The sequence below is a fragment of the Canis lupus genome, chromosome 18 (assembly GCF_003254725.2).
Source record: "Canis lupus dingo isolate Sandy chromosome 18, ASM325472v2, whole genome shotgun sequence".
Taxonomy (NCBI): Eukaryota; Metazoa; Chordata; class Mammalia; order Carnivora; family Canidae; genus Canis; species Canis lupus.
The window spans coordinates 9,680,327-9,697,658 of NC_064260.1; the positions used below are offsets into that span (position 1 = coordinate 9,680,327).

A 17,332-nucleotide genomic window follows, 5' to 3' on the forward strand; every position below is an offset into this window, starting at 1 on the left:
ATTTCTTGCAGATTCTTCAAAGAATTCTTTACAGATGTGAAAGCTGAGTTCTACAGAAGTTAAGTGACTTGTCTAAAGTCACAAAGCCAATCATTAGCAAAACTAGACCAAACACTCAAGATTTCAGTTTCCCAGTCAGGTTCTCCCTCATCTGAACAGGAGAGTTTTATTCTATTCTGAAGAATCTTCTTAGCCACTTTCTATTTTAGACAATTAATTCAATAATAATAGTTAATATGTAAAGAGCACATGCTGTGTGCTGGGAACTGTGTTGGTGCTTTGTATGTGTAACTTCATTGCATTCTCACAAAAAGTACATGATGTATTTTAATTACTATTGAGGAAAATGAAATTTTGAGAGACTAAGTGCCTCACCCAAGGTCACACAGCTACTTACCATGATTCTGTAAGTAATCATCAAACTGCGGACACTCATTACTGTGTAACCACTCTTACAAAATATTTCCATGAGCATCAATGGTTCATACATTGTTCAAAGACCAAAAATGTAATATATTAATCATTAGGTTTGCTATCTCCATAACCTTTGAAATTAGACCCCTCACTCTATATCACAAAGAGGGAGTAAAACTGGTTGACTAATTGTATACCACCTAAAGCATCTGAAATATAATACTAATAAGCATATGTTCCTAGTCAGAAAGGGTAAATAAATTTGTAAGTTAAACAATATTCTGCAATGTGGCAAAAGCATACTAAGCAAAATACAAAATAAAAAAAACTTTACACCATTATCTGTCTTTATCACAGAATTATCACTTTGTTTTACAAAATCCAATTTGATGATATTAATATACAAAAGTATTATTGTTTAAGAATTGTTTCTTCTGCATTAGTTTCATTTTCCCCAACTAGTTAACATAACAATAAGCACACAGTAAGCACTTAATGAACATTTGTCATCTGACTGATGCATATATTTGTATTTTATAGTATTTCATGTATGCTTATGATATTCTTCACATAAACTATCAAAATAAATGTTTTTATAGGATTGACAGGAGTTAGGGATAATAGAGTATCATGGTCTTGTATTTAATACGCACAATATTTTGGGGCATCTGTGTGGCTCAGTCAGTTAAGCGCCTGCTTTGGCTCAGGTCATGATCCCATGGTCCTGGGAATACGTCCCGCATGGGGTTCCTTGTTTAGCGAGGAGTTTGCTCTTCCCTCTCACTCTGCCTGCCACTCTGCCTACTTGTGCTCTCTCTCTGTCAAATAGATGAATAAAATCTTTTTTTTAAAAAAAGATACATACATGTATATATTATATATACACACATACACACACGCACAATGTTTTTTATAGAAAAGTGATTAAAACTCTTCAATATTTCCATCATACAACTGGAATCTACAATTTCAAAGACTTTCATGATCATGTCAATGCATCCTGCTAAAAGTGAATTTAAGTACACTACAGTCGTGAACATACACACACACACACACACAAACACACACAAATTATCCTAAATCCCAGAAGACTTATTCAAGTAGAGAAGGAAAAACACAATCAAACCAAACTTATATAATGAAAATAAATTGTAGAATTTGTCCTGAAATTAAGAATTCAAATATATTTTCGGGGGATCTATTCTAAAGAAATTCTATTAGCAGTTATATCTATATCCCAAGAGTCAACATTTTCTATAAGACAAATGCAGCTCACATTCTGACAAATGCCCCATAAAATCATCAAAGAAAAAACAGAATTACTATTGCTATATGGTTTTCATTTTCAGGTACAAAAATCAAATTTTAAAATGTCAGAAATATAAAACATACTCTGTGAGTAGAAAAGAAAATAAAAATTCAGCCAGACTCTCACATAAAACCAATTCCCTATAGCTAGATTCCCACACCCCAAATAGCAGCACTACGTCAGACTGTGAAAGAACATTCTAGGCAAAGAACATAAAAATGTTCAGTACTGACCTCTTTTGAGAGACTAAACATCATCTCAAATGAAATCCAGATAAATGGATAACTCAACTGAGTAACAAATTAACAAGAATCACCTTTAGCCTTCTTTCATTGCCAAGGGAAAAATATTCAATTAAGTACAGTCTACATCTTTATTTAATAGAGATCAATGAAACAAAAGATAGCAAATAAAATCCAGTAATCCTTGAACTGCCCAAAGTTGGGAGAAATTAAAAGTTTTTCTGCAGACTTCTGTAATGTTTCCTAAACAAGGAAATACATAGTACTATGTGTGTGTATACAACGAATCCAAAAGCAAGGAAGAACAAGAGATCAGGAGCATATACTATGTAATGGTGCTGCTGAAAATAATCACATGTAGAATAAACTGATAGAAGCTTTAAAAAAGTTTGCAGTTATGAGCACATCTAGTGCTCAGACCTTGGTTTTTAAATATCATTCTCCATTCAATGGAACCAAGGTTCCTTGGAAAGAAATGGTCAATTCTGGGACTAGGACAGAGGAGGAGAGGGGACTCAAAACAGGATAACCTAGAACCTAAACCTAGAATATTTCAGGACAAAAATTTAGAAAGTCTTCAAAGAAAGGTGAGGACATATTAAAAGGACACACGGAACATCCTGAAGGTATTCCCACTGCCTGAATCTGGGGCTATTTAAGCAACAAAATAAATAATGATAATCCTAATTAAAGGATTGTCTGAATAAAATGTGAATACAAGAGTCAACACTGATATAAATAAAGGAAAAGGGAAACTCTTCTCTGGTGTAGAAAGGGACACTTTTGAACCTCTTATCGGGTTCATAAAAAGTATAGATAGGGCAGCCAGGGTGGCTCAGTGGTTTAGCGTCACCTTCAGCCCAGGGCGCAATCCTGGAGACCCGGGATCAAGTCCCACGTCGGGCTCCCTGCATGGAGCCTGCTTCTCCCTCTGCCTGTGTCTCTGCCTCTCTGTGTGTGTGTGTCTCTCATGAATAAATAAATAAAATATTTTTTAAAATATAGATAGATTATTAGCTAGATAGATAGATAGATAGATAGATAGACAGATAGATACAGAAAGAAGGATAAAACAAAAGCATTTGTATATCCAAGTCCATGGGAAAATAAACCTATAAGTAATGAGTGCTCACACACACCTGAACACCACTGAACCTGCCCCTGTGTATGAGGAAGGAGAGGAAGCTAAAGAGGTAGAGGAGGAGGGGAAGGTGGGAGCAGCAAAGGAGGAACAGCTACCATTTCCTGAGCACTTCCTTGTAATAACCCTATACTAACCCTTATAATAACCCTTTCTTAGAATAACCCTGAAATTTACAGATGAGAAAGTTACACTTGAGAAGGTTAAGTAACTTACCCAAAGCCACATAAGTAGTAAATGACAGAGCCAACATTTTAACCCAGTCCACCATGGAGGCGATGACGCCCCCTGCTCTCTTTGCCCTGCTTTGATCCAGTAGTTCCACCTTTATCTGTGTTAGGCTTCTACAGAAGATATTTGAAGAAAAGGCTAAAGAACTCTAAAACACTCTATTACACTATTCTCCCTCCCAGTATTCCTAGACATCTCCCTAAACCTGAAATGACAGTATCACTTGTGAAGAACAAGACCAAGGTGGTAGAGAGGTCAGGACAAGCTAGACCCACTGCCTTAAAGCAAAACTCCGGGCAGGAAAAGAACATCCACCACGGTGCTCAAACCCCAAACAGGAACCTGGAGAGTCATTTCATTTCTAGTAAATCAGTTACAGCATTTTATTCTAGTATTGATTCGATAAGTATCTACTGAACACCTACAAATGTGTAAACGTTACTTTCAAGAAAACATGTAGCATTTAAGAAAAACCCTTGGTGTCCGATCATAACAGAATCCAAATCCATGTAGCTTCCCCATTTGCTAAGCATAGTTTCTAACACATCCATGGTTGGGCAAATGCTGGAAGGGGTGGAGGAAAATGAGAAGAGGTACGGTCAGTAGGAAATGTCTTACTATCGTGGTGATCTAGACTTGGCAGGGATTAAAAGCCTACTTGTTTCAGAGAGTAGTTTAATGGCTTCTTCAAAGACCTCCCCTACTCCATCAGTGGGGGGTCTCTCACTTCCAGGGTCTCTTTACCCTGAAGAATCTCTCTCTTTCCCAGCTAATCACTTACGTTCCCTCCTCAGCCCCAGACATTATCAGTACACCACCAGCTTCCTTCTTCTACCCTCTTGGACAGGATCTAAAGCAATAACACAGTGTTTTTCTCTTTCTCACTCTAATCCACAGGAAATATTGGTAAGACCACAGTGGCTCCCAAACCACAGGCCTCCAGACATCCTCTGTCTCCCTAAATATCTCAGGCATGAATCACATATCAATCCACTTATCTACCAAGCTCCAGGGAACAAACACCAAATCCTCCCAGAGGTCCCATTCAAGGTCCTTTCCTTTGGTTTAAGATTATGAAATTGCAGAACTACTTCTTTTGAAAGTAGTGTTTGAAAGTAAGTGTTGGATTAAAAGTTCTTTTTAATTTAAAAATGATCATGGAAATGCACCAAATATTATCATAATACATATTATCTCAGAGTGGTGGCATTGTAACTCATAATTATTTTCTTTTTATGGTCCTCTATTTTCAGAATTTCCCACAGTAAACATTTATCACTTTTGTGACTGACAAAAAGCAACAGTAAATATTTTAATTAAAGAAAAACACAGATAATATAAATAGCTGGCTTATTCTACAATCAGATGTCTAATGAACAATAGTTTCAAAGTATACCTCCCAACATTAAAGAAAAGCTGCTTATTTTTTTTTCTAAGTGCATGGCAAATGTCAAGAGGAGATCTAACCATACTCATATCTATGGTATTTCCACCAATGGTCAAGACATTGACTCAAAAAAAAAAAAAAAAAATTGCCCAGTTACTGTATCCCTACTACGAAACTATGGTTTCATGTCAATAAACTTATCTTCCTCATTATTTGAGCTAAACTCATATTAGTAAGAATTACATTTTCTTTCAAGAATCCAAACAAAGGCAAAAGAAGAGGATTCCAAACATTCTGTGTCATGGGGGAGTCGGCCCAGGTTCAACATTTTTCTGTGGATAATCCAAAAATAAATAATTCAGAATTTACCATGCTGGAATAAGAAACCAAGGTGAGCCTAACATTATTTTGTAGGAAATAGGTATTTCTATTTATTTATGGAACTGTGCCAGGAATAGAACACTTCCCAATTTTTATGAGAAATTACTGCATAGAAAGTATTCTGTATTGCAGCCCTCAGTTAAATGTCCTTGATGAAGTGATTAGAGACTTTCAGATTTTGTCATCTCCACATGCAACTTCGATTAAGCAGTTTAGTTCCTTCCTCCATCATCACTCAGGGACTATCACTTGGCCTGATGGTCCGATAGCCTGAAAGTACTTGGTAACAGACTTATCACAAAATTGTGAACCGAAGCCAAGTTTCCTTCTGACACAGTCAAGCTCCAAAGCCAGCTTTATGTTTTTAATTAATACTATCTTTGCACCAGATGTAAATAAATATGTGCAACACTCTGGGAATATCATTAGAGCCAGATGAAATATCAGGGTTCTTCTAACTTCTGAGTTAACAGGGCAGCAGACATCCAGGCCAGTAGGCTTTCTCTCAACATCCCATCAAAATACCTATGGAGACATATAGTAAAGATCAAAACTGGGGGTGGGGGAAAGAAAGAAAAACTTTGAAGAGAAGATAACATCACGAACAACGTTTAGCGGAGAATTTCCACTAAAAGCATCACTGGTACAAAGGATTAAGAAGCACATTCTTGAGTGATATATCACATGCGTCCTATTCTGAACCAGAAACATACAGCCACCTTCAAATAAATGGGGGGGAAAAGGGGGTTTTTTTTCCCCACATGTTCCTATGCTAACAAAAACCAGCCAGAGATTAGGGTAGACTTTCTTGTCTTTACAAGGTCCTAATTAATTAATTGATACTTTTTATGAGGCAGTAAACAAAAGAATTAGAATTCTAAGCGGAAAAGTTTGGTCAAAGGGATTTTTTTTAACAAGGTCCCTTTTAATTTCTACATTAAGGTATTATCTGCAATGGTTTCTTTCAGTCCTTTGCAGATAAGGACTTTTTAATTCTTTACTTTTGTTTTATTGTGTCTGCTTAATGTTTGCTTTAAACATGCAAACAGCAGTCACCACCCCTACAACCAACATGCCTGGTGTAGAGAGGTTTACCCTTGGAAAATCTCCACAGAAATGACCTGGTCCCTCTGCCTCTCAAAGAGACTAGGGGCCCCGATGCATATAACTGAGATGAATGATCATCCAATGACAATTAATGAACAGCATCCAGTTATAAACCTTTTTTTGTTTGTTTGGAATACTGGAAGCCAGGTCCTGCATAGGACCATCTAATACTTCTATCTAATAGAAATATTACTACCACAAAGTAGCACATATGCATAGTTCCCTGAAGAGTAAAATAAGCATTTTCTCCTTTCACCCTTTTCTTTTAAATTGTGTGAACTGTCCTCTTGGAATGAAACTCCCTAAGCATGTATGACCAACTCAAGGAACACTAGTGACAGTTTTTCAAGTCTACCTTTTTCCAGAAGGATTATCACATAGCAAGTGGCCAAATATCTCTGTCGACAACTGCAAGATTTTCCAAGAGTACTCTGATACAGTCCGTAATTCTAGAATCCATATACTGCATATCTATAAAAAAAAAAAAAAAAAACACGAAAGATTTCCAGAACTAGAATTTGGGTCTTCCATCAGTCCCATTCACTTTTCTGTTTCTATAACCAATCAAATTCCTACGAAATCTTAGCACAAAACAGAAATTTCATAAGGATTGGTAGATGGACAGGACACTGGGATGCTTTGATACCTGAGCAAAAGCTGTGTGAACAGGAGTGAAAACAAGAATAAATCTGGAAGCAATCTAGGATTGGGAAGTTGGCTGGGTATACAGTGGAGGAGACTACACATGGGATCTGTGGCCCTAGCTTAATCAAACTATTAGGCAACAAAAGCAAAAGACTAAAAAACCTCAATGCAGCAAATCTCTAGCTAAATTCAGACATGGATTCTATAAACAATCAGCCACGCAACGTAGTGTTGAGAGACGAGAGACACGAGCATTCAAGTGGAAGAGCGCTCCACCAGGAATATCCTGGCATGTGGCCTCCCAGCTGCTCTGTCATTATTCTCTCCTTCTTACAGAAAGAGGGTACAAATAAATTACAACACCCTTCTGAAGCAAGTTTAGCCAGCTTGTCCCATCATGCTTCATTTTTTTTTAGTTTAAGTACAATTGACACACAATGTTATATTAGTTTCAGGTGTACAACACAGTGACTTGACAATCTGTACATTACTCAGTACTCACCAGGTCAAGGGTAGTCACCATCTGTCACCATCCAACATAATTAAAATATTATTATGTTCCCTATACCGTGCTTTTCATTTCTGTGAGTTAGTGTTTTATAACTGGAAGTCTGTATCTCTTAATCCTTTTCATCTATTTCACCTATACCCGACCCACCTCCCTTCATGCTTTCTTGCAACTAAAAAAAAAGAAAAGTATTTTAAAACATTTTTGTTACTAAAACAAGAAAGCAGAACGGGCCTTTCCTATCGATAGAAATTTTAAGTAAATCTCATTTTTTACCATAATCTCTGTCCTACTAAAGGTTATTATAGCCAGCTCTTTCCTAAAAGGTTTGGCCAGTGGGTTGCAGTCTCCTCCACTTACTAATAGAGAAAGAGCTGTTCCAAAATGCAGAGCCATTTATAACATAAAAGCTCCAAACCCTCAGCTATCTCTAAATAGTCTTTGCATCTGATGAGAAGAAATCAATGGCACACAAAACTCTTCGACTAGTTATTGTTTGTTGGCATCCTAAAAGTTCTGCATCATTGTAGTTAAAAACATCAGCATATAACATAGCCCAGAAAAAGGGAGACATCTCTAATTTTGATTGACCCTAAAATATCTGCCCATGCTAGAAACTTTGGGTATCTTTCTCAGTCCTTTATCTTGTTCCCCACATCATCTAGGCCTATTGACCCCTGAATTATCTCTTAGATGTACACATTCCCTCATCTCCATGCAACCTTTCTATTTTAAGTCTCCACGTAGACCAAAATATGCCTTTTGAAGAACATCACTGTAACCTCAATCTCGACTCCCCCTCCACAGTTCTGACATACTAGGAGGCATAGTTCGGGTTTCCAGGCACAGATAGTGAGCCCAGGCATCAAAATTTCTCTCTCCCCATTCTAACAGAAATAACAAAAGAACTACAAAAACGGGGAAAATCTGTGTCTGTGGCCTCCAAATTATTAGGAACTTCTGTTAGATACAATTCAAATGGGATTAGGTTGCACACAGGAGTGTTCTCAAGTGTAGATATGTAACTCACACTTGTAAGCTTCATTTCCTCACAGGAAAGCAACAGTAAAGAGTATGTAGTGGTAAAGGTAGACCAGCAAGACTGCCTGGTTCAAAGTCTAGCTCCACTGCTTACTAGTAGAGCGAATCTGGGCAAGTCACTGGACCAGCAGAGCAATCCTGGGCAAGTCACTGGACCAGTAGAGCAATCCTGGGCAAGTCACTTAACCAGTGGAGCAGTGCTGAACAAGTCACTAGACCAGCAGAGCAATCCTGGACAAGTCACTGGACTAGCAGAGAGACCCTGGACAAGTCCCTGAACCTCACTGTGCCTCAGTTCTCTCTCTCTCTCTCTCTCTCTGTCTCTCTCTCTCTCTGTCTCTCTCTCTCTCTTTTTTTAAGATTTTATTTACTTATTCATGAGAGACACAGAGAGAGAGAGAGAGGCAGAGACACAGGCAGAGGGAGAAGCAGGCTCCATGCAGGGAGCCTGACGTGGGACTTGATCCTGGGTCTCCAGGATCACACCCTGGGCTGAAGGCGGCGCTAAACCGCTGCACCGCCAGGGCTGCCCAGTTCTCTCTCTTAAAAATTATGAATAACAGAAGTGACTTCATGGGGTTGTTGTAAAAATTGTATCAGCTAATATGTATACAGTGACAAACAGTACTTAACATTCTGTATGCTCAATAATTGCTATTATTATCCCACTACAATGTAAACTCCATGAGGGCAGGAATTTTTCTCTGTTTTGTTCATTGCCAAGTTTCCAGGGATAGAAAGGCCTCGAAGGAGGGAGAAGGGTCATGGGAGAATGTTTGCACTATACCAGTAAGTGTTTCCCCAACAGATGTGACTTGGAATGAACTTTTCAGAAGGAGAAGGCATATATCTTAAGAGTCAATAACAAAATGGTTCTGTTTGGTTCAAACAGTGCTGTTTCATGTTCTCACCAGGCCACTTACTACATGGAATCAGCTTAAAATTTTGTAAAAATGGAGGTAATATCCATCCACCTCACAAAACTACCTTGAGATGATATATATTAAAAAAACACTTAGTTGCAGGACTAAGGCAAAGAAAATACAGGATGAGCATGTCCTGGTACCAGAAAGTAATGTTTAAAAAAAGGGAGGAGAAGGTGGAAAAGCTGGAGGAGAGGGAGAGACAGGAAGGAGAGAGAGAGCAACAGAGAGGAAAAGATAGGAAAGATGGAGACATGTCGGAAAGACACAGAATTCAATCTGAAAGTGCAACCCATAGCAAAAGCTGGACCCATTTTAGCAGCAAAATAACAATAGCAACTGACTATAAACAAATGAATGAGGCATATATGCATTGGTCCATGCTGACTTGAATGAGTAAACAAATAAATGAGGAAGAATGGACAAATCTTCCTTTCAGAATAATCACAAGTATCTGTAGATACTACCTCCCTGCCCCCAGAAGGTATAGTTTAATTCCCCTTTGCTTGAGAGTACGCTGAGCTTAGTGACTAGCTTCCCAAGAACACAGTATGGAAAGGGAAAAGTAGGGACACCTGGGTGGCTCAGTGGTTGAGCAACTGCCTTTGGCCAAAGTCCTGATCCTGGGATCACAGGAGCCTGCTTCTCCCTCTGCCTGTGTCTCTGCCTCTCTCTCTGTATCCCTCATGAATAAATAAATAAAATCTTCAAAAAAAAAAAAAAAGGAAAGGGAAAAGCAGTGAATTTATAATGAAAAGATGGCAGACACCATCCTAACCAGGTGATCAAAGTTGACATACATCATCAGTAATGGGTCACGTAGATATTGTGTACTCTGACATGATGCCACGACAAGGGCATTTCACCTCTGTGCTGTGCTTCCCCAAAAGCCCATCACCCCAGTTTCATCATATGAAAACATCAGATAAACCCAAAGGGAGGGATGTTCTATGAAACATCTAACAAGCCCTCTTTGAAAGTGTCAAGGACCTAAAAACAAAGCCTGAGGACTATGAGAGATTGGAGAACTTTAAGGAAACATAGTAACTATACGCAATGCAATATACTGGAATGGATTCCCGGACAGAAAAAAAAGACCTGAGTGGAATCATTGGTAAAATCTGAATGAAGTCTGGAGTTTAAAATATCATATCAATGTTAATTTCTTAATTTTGGCAAATGTATCATTGTTATATGAGATGTTAGCATTAGAGAAAGTTGGGCAAAGACCATATACGAACTCTCTGTACTATCTCTGCTCCTTTCCTGTCCATCTAAAAGTATGCCAAAAACGAATTTTTAAAGGATTTATCATATCCTTAACACACAGCACCAGTAAGTGTTAGAAAATAAACAGAGCACCTAAGATGGAGAGAAAAAAGGGCTGGAGCCCAGTGGTCTGGAACAGATTGGCTCCAGCTTGGGCAGAATCCCTAGAGGCTTTCTCTTGGTAGATCACATTTGGTGGAAACCAGTGAGCCTCAGAAGCAACAGAACATAGGGACGGCCAGACAGGGCAGCAGGACTGGAAAGCTTCAGGCAACGGCTCAGATTATATGTGACAAAAATCACTGTCCTCTCTCCTGTCCTCCTCCCCCTGCTACCTCCACTAACTTCTAAGGTTATCAACCCTAGCTGCACATTTGAATTACCTGGTGAACATCTAATATATATATATATGCCAGGTCTCGCCCTACCCTCCCTGAGATTCTGACTGAATGGGGTGAAGCCTGGCATCAGTATTTTTTAAATGATTTCAGGTAATGCTAATGTGCACCCAGGGTTAAGAACTGCTCTCTTAGGGACACCTGGGTGGCTCGGCTCAGGTCATGATCCCAGGGTCCTGGGATCGAGTGCCCCATCGGGCTCCCCGCAGGGATCCTGCTTCTCCCTCTGCCTGTGTCTCTGCCGCTCTGTGTGTGTCTCTCATAAATAAATAAATAAAATCTTAAAAAAAAAAAAAAGAATGCCAGTGTGATGGGTTCAGTGAGCACTGTGGTCAGGAATATACAAAAGATGAGGCCGTAGATATAGGTAGGGTCCTACAGCCCACAATGAGGGGTTTGGATCCTGATCCATGTGCAATGGGAAGGTTTTTGAGGGAGCCATGTGAGGGTGTAAAGCAGGAAAGTAACATGATCTTTGCAGTCACTCTGCTGCTGTTAGGAGGACAAAGGAGCAGAAGCAGGGACAAGTAGGGACACTACTGAAACTTTCTGGGCTGAGATGAGGTAGCTTAGACAGCCTGAAAATCTGAATTTGCATTTATCTGAAAGCCAACCAGTGAAATGCATCATAGCTAAATCAAAAACAATCTATGAACTAAAAGGCATTTCTCTTTTTTTTTTAAGTTTTTTATTTATTTATTTTAGAGAGAGAAAGAGACCGCATGAGCAGGGGGAGAGGCAGAGGGGAGAGGGTGAAGCAGACTCCCCACTAAGCAGAGAGGCCAATGTGGGGCTAAATCCCAGGACCCTGAGATCATGACCTGAGGCAAAGGCAGACGCATAACTGACTGAACCACCCAGGTGCCCCTAAAAGATATTTCAATTCAAGGTCAAACCAGCACTATAAGAGATCTAATAATCTTCTAAGGTTTTAGGACTTTATTATATAGGACCTAAAGCATAGGCTATTTTTCAAAACAAAGACAGCAGCAGAGGGTTGGCTAATATTCTCACAGATATATGTTTTCTTTGAGAATTTTGAATTTTGTATTTTTCAATTCAATAACAACCACCCCAAAAAATAATCAACACCAACGTGTTCTAGTCATCTAATTGACAACTTCATAACTAAGCACTAAGCATGATATAAGTGTTTACAGCCAAGTTTGTTCCAAATGAAATCCAAATGTCATGGTGCACTGTTCAAAACAAGATGTTGCAGGAATTTCAAAGAAGGAAAACACTGGGGAAATGGCACCTGCATAGCTGCATTAAGTACCATATTCCTTCTGTGAGTAGATGAACAACACAGATCTTAACTTTGTGCCAACTTATGACTGTGCAGTAGCAAGTGAGTGTGGAGACAAAACCACAAAGGACTTTTACCATCACCAATGCCAGCAATCAGTGCAAACGTCCATAACGCCTCATTGCTAACCTCAGGTTTGCTCTACTACAATTTTCAGTTCATATAAGTAATACATATACCTAGTTTATTCTTTTTAAGATTTTATTTATTTGAGAGGGGGAGTGAGAGAGAGAGAGAGAGAGAGTACACGAGTGCTGGGGAGAAGCAGACTCCCCACTGAGAAGGGAGCCTGACTCAGGACTCAATCCTAGGACCCCAGGATCATGATCTAAGCCCAATTAAGACACTTAACCCACTGAGCCACCCAGGCATCCCTGCTCTGTTGAACCTCAGGTCTTCCTTCACTACTACTGAATTATTAATTTAATTGTTATCTAATTATTACTATTCCCCTATTTTGATGGAAAACATCCTTCAGTAGCTTCCAGAGAAAATATGCAAAGAAGTAAAACTCCTGAATTTGAGTAAAACTTACATATCTGAAAATCTTTATTCTACTCTTAATACTTGATTTTTCTGGGTGTGGAATTCAACGTTAAATACCATTTTACATTAAAATGTGGAAGGTTTCCTTCCAGTAGATCAAGATAATTAATTGTATTATCCAAATCTTCCAAATTATTAATGATTTTTTTTTGGGGGGGGGCTCTTTGTCTTATCAATTACTGAAAAAGATGTATTAAAACCTTCAACTATTGGGACGCCTGGTGGCTCAGCGGTTGGGCACCTGCCTTCGGCTCAGGTTATGATCCTGGGATCCGGGGTCGAGTCCCACATCGGGCTCCCTGCAAGGAGCCTGTTTCTCCCTCTACCTGTGTCTCTGCCTCTCTCTCAGTCTGTGTCTCTCATGAATAAATAAATAAATCTTTAAAAAATAAAATAAAATAAAATCTTCAACTACAGGGGAGGCCTGTGTGGCTAAGGTCATGATCCCAGGGTCCTAGAACTGAGCCCGACTCAGAGTTGGGCTCCCTGCTTAGTGGGGAGTCTGCTTCTCCCTCTTCCTCTGCTGCTCCCCCTGACTAGGCTCTCTTGCACTGTCTCTCTCAAATAAATAATCTTTTTAAATCTTTTAAAAAATATCTTCAACTGTAACTTGTGAATTTATGTTTTTCCTTATAGTTTTGTCAATTCCTATGTATTACGAGGCCATATCATTTGCGGTATATATCTTTAGAACTATCAAACTTCTCATGAATTATCTTAAAAACCATGTGAATCATAAGCCATAAATCTTTATCAAGTATCCTTTATTTTAAGAAGGCTTTCTGCTTTAAAATCTATTGTTTAGTATTAACACAGCTTCACCAGCTTTTTTTAATGTTTATGTGCTACATTATTTTCCAGCTTTTTGTTCTCAACTTTTCTAAATTACTTTGTTTTACATGTGTCTCATAAGTGGGGCACCTGGCCAGCTCAGTCAGTAGGGCATATGGCTCCTGATCTTCAGGTCGTGAGTTCAAGCTCCACCCTAGGTGTGGAGCCTACTTTAAAAAAAGAAAAAAAAAAAAAAAAAAGAGGTATGTCTCATAAGCAACATTTAGTTCAAGTGTGTTTTTTAAATTAGGTCTGACAATCCTTGATATTAGCTGAGTATGTTAATCTATTTATATTGAAAGCAATTGTAGAGCAGCACCACATCTAAGACAGCGGCCAGCAGGAGGCTGATGAAAGAGCTTAAAGAAATCTGCAATGTAGAATGAAAAACTTGGGTAACATCCAGGTCGATGAAGCTAATATATTCACTTGGCAAGAGCTTACTGTTCCTGACAAACCTCCATACAATAAGGGGGCCCTCATCATCAAAATCAACTTTCCAACAGGGTACCCATTCAAACCACCCAACATCATGTAGAACAAAGATCATCCCAACAATGATGAAAGGGGGCAGGTCTGTCTGGTAATTAGTGCTGAAAACTGGAAGCCAGCAACCAAAATGAACCAAGTAATTCAGTCTCTCGTAGCACTGCTGAACGACCCCCAGCCCGAGCACCCACTGCAGGTTGGCCTCACTGAAGAATACTTTAAGGACCGTGAAAAATTCTGTAAGAATGCTGAAGAGTCTACAGAAAATATGAGAAGCCACCGACCCCAGCGAGTGTATGTGGGGAGCCCCAAGCAGTGCACTCAGACATCGACCAAAGCAGGACTCTGGAAAACTAACAGGTACCGCTGCCGGGTGTTTGCTCAGGGGAGTTAGTCATTTTCTAATCTTTTCTTAATCAGAAGTAGTCTAGGGAAGGATTTATTTTTTTTTTTAATTTATTTATGATAGTCACACACAGAGAGAGGGAGAGAGAGGCAGAGACACAGGCAGAGGGAGAAGCAGGCTCCATGCACCGGGAGCCCGACGTGGGACTCGATCCCGGGTCTCCAGGATCACGCCCTGGGCCAAAGGCAGGTGCCAAACCGCTGCGCTACCCAGGGATCCCTAGGGAAGGATTTAAAAGTCAAGATGTTCTAGTTCTGCTTTTTGTTTTAAAAATCACTTCTTCAATCTACTTTGAAAGAATGGTGTTTCTTTTCTGGTCCAAATTGATCCAAAATCTTCAATTTACATTTAGCCCTAAAGGTTAAAAAAATAAAGGGGGGGAAAAAGGTTGTGGTTCCCTTTCTTCCTCGGCCCTTGCAAACTCTCACTTTCTTGCATTTGGTCTCTCTTTCACTCATTCACTTCCCCAGACCCTTCTCTGCAAAGGAGAAGAGACAGCTCCTAGCCATTCTGGTAGCTTCTCTGCTCCCTTTCGCACTGCCCAGTGTAGGAATTGGTTCAAACTGTTCTGGCTCCAACTTATAATGTCCTTTTTAAAAAATGTAAAAACAGGGACATCTGGGTGGCTAACTGTCTTGAGTGTCTGTCTTCTACTCAAGGCACGATCCTGGGGTCTTGGGATGGAGTTCCCCATCGGGCTCCCCGACACAGAGCCTGCTTCTCCCTCTGCCTGTGTCTCTCCCTCTCTGTGTCTCTCATGAATAAATAAATAAAATCTTTTTTAAAAATGTAAAAACAAGAAAACCATACTCACCACCCCCACCACCTCCCACTCACCACCAAAAAAAAAACAAAAAACAAGAACCAAAAACCAAAAGCCATGAAAAAGGAGACCCGGTTCTTACGTAAAACTCTGGCTGGTGTTACAATAACATTGGCTAAGTGAGGCAAACCCTAATGCCTGTGTGCCCCACTGACCTCTCACCTGACCTGGCCTGCTTGGGGGAAACCCAGGCCTGCAGCGACCCCAGGGGATGGCCTACCCATCAGAAGATGCTGTGCACTTGTGCGAGGAATTTCTCGCCAGAGAGGCTCCTGAGAGCAAAGGTTGACACTCCTCCCTGCAGGCACTGTAGGAGATGGGCTGGTCATTGCAGACAACGCCGACATCAGAATGTCCATGTGAAATACCGGGTTCACCTGTCATCTGAATGTGCCACAGAGCTGGCTGTCCCAGGTCCCCAGGGTAGTGCAGCACAGCCCCACCACGACCCTCCCTCGGCACAGTCTGACCCTGTGCGGGGCTAGAACCTGCTGGCCATAGCCTACACCAGCCTGGGGTTGCCGGCGCCCTGGGGTCCCTTCCTTCAGAGTAGCCCATCAGCCCAGGAACAAGAAGGTCTTCCCCTCTCCCTCTGGACTCACAGCCTCTGCAGAGGTAAGCGCCACTTGAAGTTCACTCAGTAATATGCTTTACATGTGTTTTATATACTGTTTTGAGTACCTTTTTTCATAGAAATAAAAATTGACCCAGAATTTATCATCAGAAAAAGAAAAAAAAGAAATAACTGTATCTTCTACTTGAGTTTAAGTCCTCTCTCATCTCCTAATGTGCTTTCTATCTATCCCAACTGTTCCAATATGGGGTTTTTTTGGTCTCTCCTCTCTTTTCTTGGATAGATTGCAGATCTGTTGTCATTCTTTATCCCCTGCATTAGTTTAGAAGTTATGCCTTCTTATCTATTTTTTTAGTTGTCTTTTATATTTTCTTATCCTAGAAAATGTAATATTGATCCTTGGAATTATCTTTACCTCTATCCTTCCTCCTCCTGAATATACAAACATGAGAACACTCTTACTCCCTCCTGACTTATTTGCTATTGTCATGTACATGTGTATGTGTTATACATACTATATATTAATGTATATGTATATGCTTACATGTTTTTAATACCCATGCATTATGCTTTATAGAGTCAGGGTTTATTTAGATTTAGCCATCTAGGATCATTTTTCTTTTGAAGAATTGCCTTTAGAGGCCTAATGGCTTCTTTTTGGTATGAGTTTGCTACTAAAGAATTCTCTCAGTGTACTGTTGGAAACGTCTTTGTCTTCATCATTTTTGAAGAATATTTTCATGATTAAAGAATGTGTAATTGACAGTTATTTTATATCAGCCCCTCGAAAAATATTTGTCCACTATTCCCTACCTTCCAATGTTGCTATTAAGCCAACTGTCAAACAACTCCCATTCCTTTGACAATAATCTGTCTTCCCCCTTCCCTTTAGCTAATATTCTTTATTATTGACTTTGTATAGTTTTGCTCTGATATGCCTCATTGAGGATTTCTTCCCTATTTGTCCTGCTTCAGTTTATAGTGACTCTTCTCAATCCACACACTCACTTTATTTCTTCATCTGAAGCTGGTTTCAGAGGATGACACAAGACTCAAAAGTTGAGCCACTAAATGAAAGGGCCTGTGTCCTAGGATGATTATATCAGTGCAAAGCCCCTTCTAACTCATACTATCCATAACACAAGAAAGAAATAAACTATTGGACAGCCACATGTAGGAGAATGAAACTGGACCATTTTCTTACACCATACACAAAAATAAACTCAAAATGGATGAAAGACCTAAATGTAAGACAGGAATCCATCAAAATCCTAGAGGAGAATAGAGTCAGGAATCTCTTTGACCTAGGCCACAGCAACTTCTTGCTACACACATCTCCAAAGGCAAGGGAAACAAAA

At 39.6% G+C, this 17,332-nt stretch overlaps 1 protein-coding gene and 1 pseudogene across 2 annotated transcripts in view; one reads left to right on the forward strand and one right to left on the reverse strand.

Annotated features, from left to right (window-relative positions):
- The window catches only part of SUGCT (succinyl-CoA:glutarate-CoA transferase), a 713,960-nt gene that overhangs the window by 635,438 nt on the left and 61,190 nt on the right, over positions 1–17,332 (reverse strand). The gene's annotated exons all lie outside the window — the stretch shown is intronic.
- Positions 12,296–14,565, forward strand: LOC112661352 (ubiquitin-conjugating enzyme E2 L3-like; annotated as a pseudogene).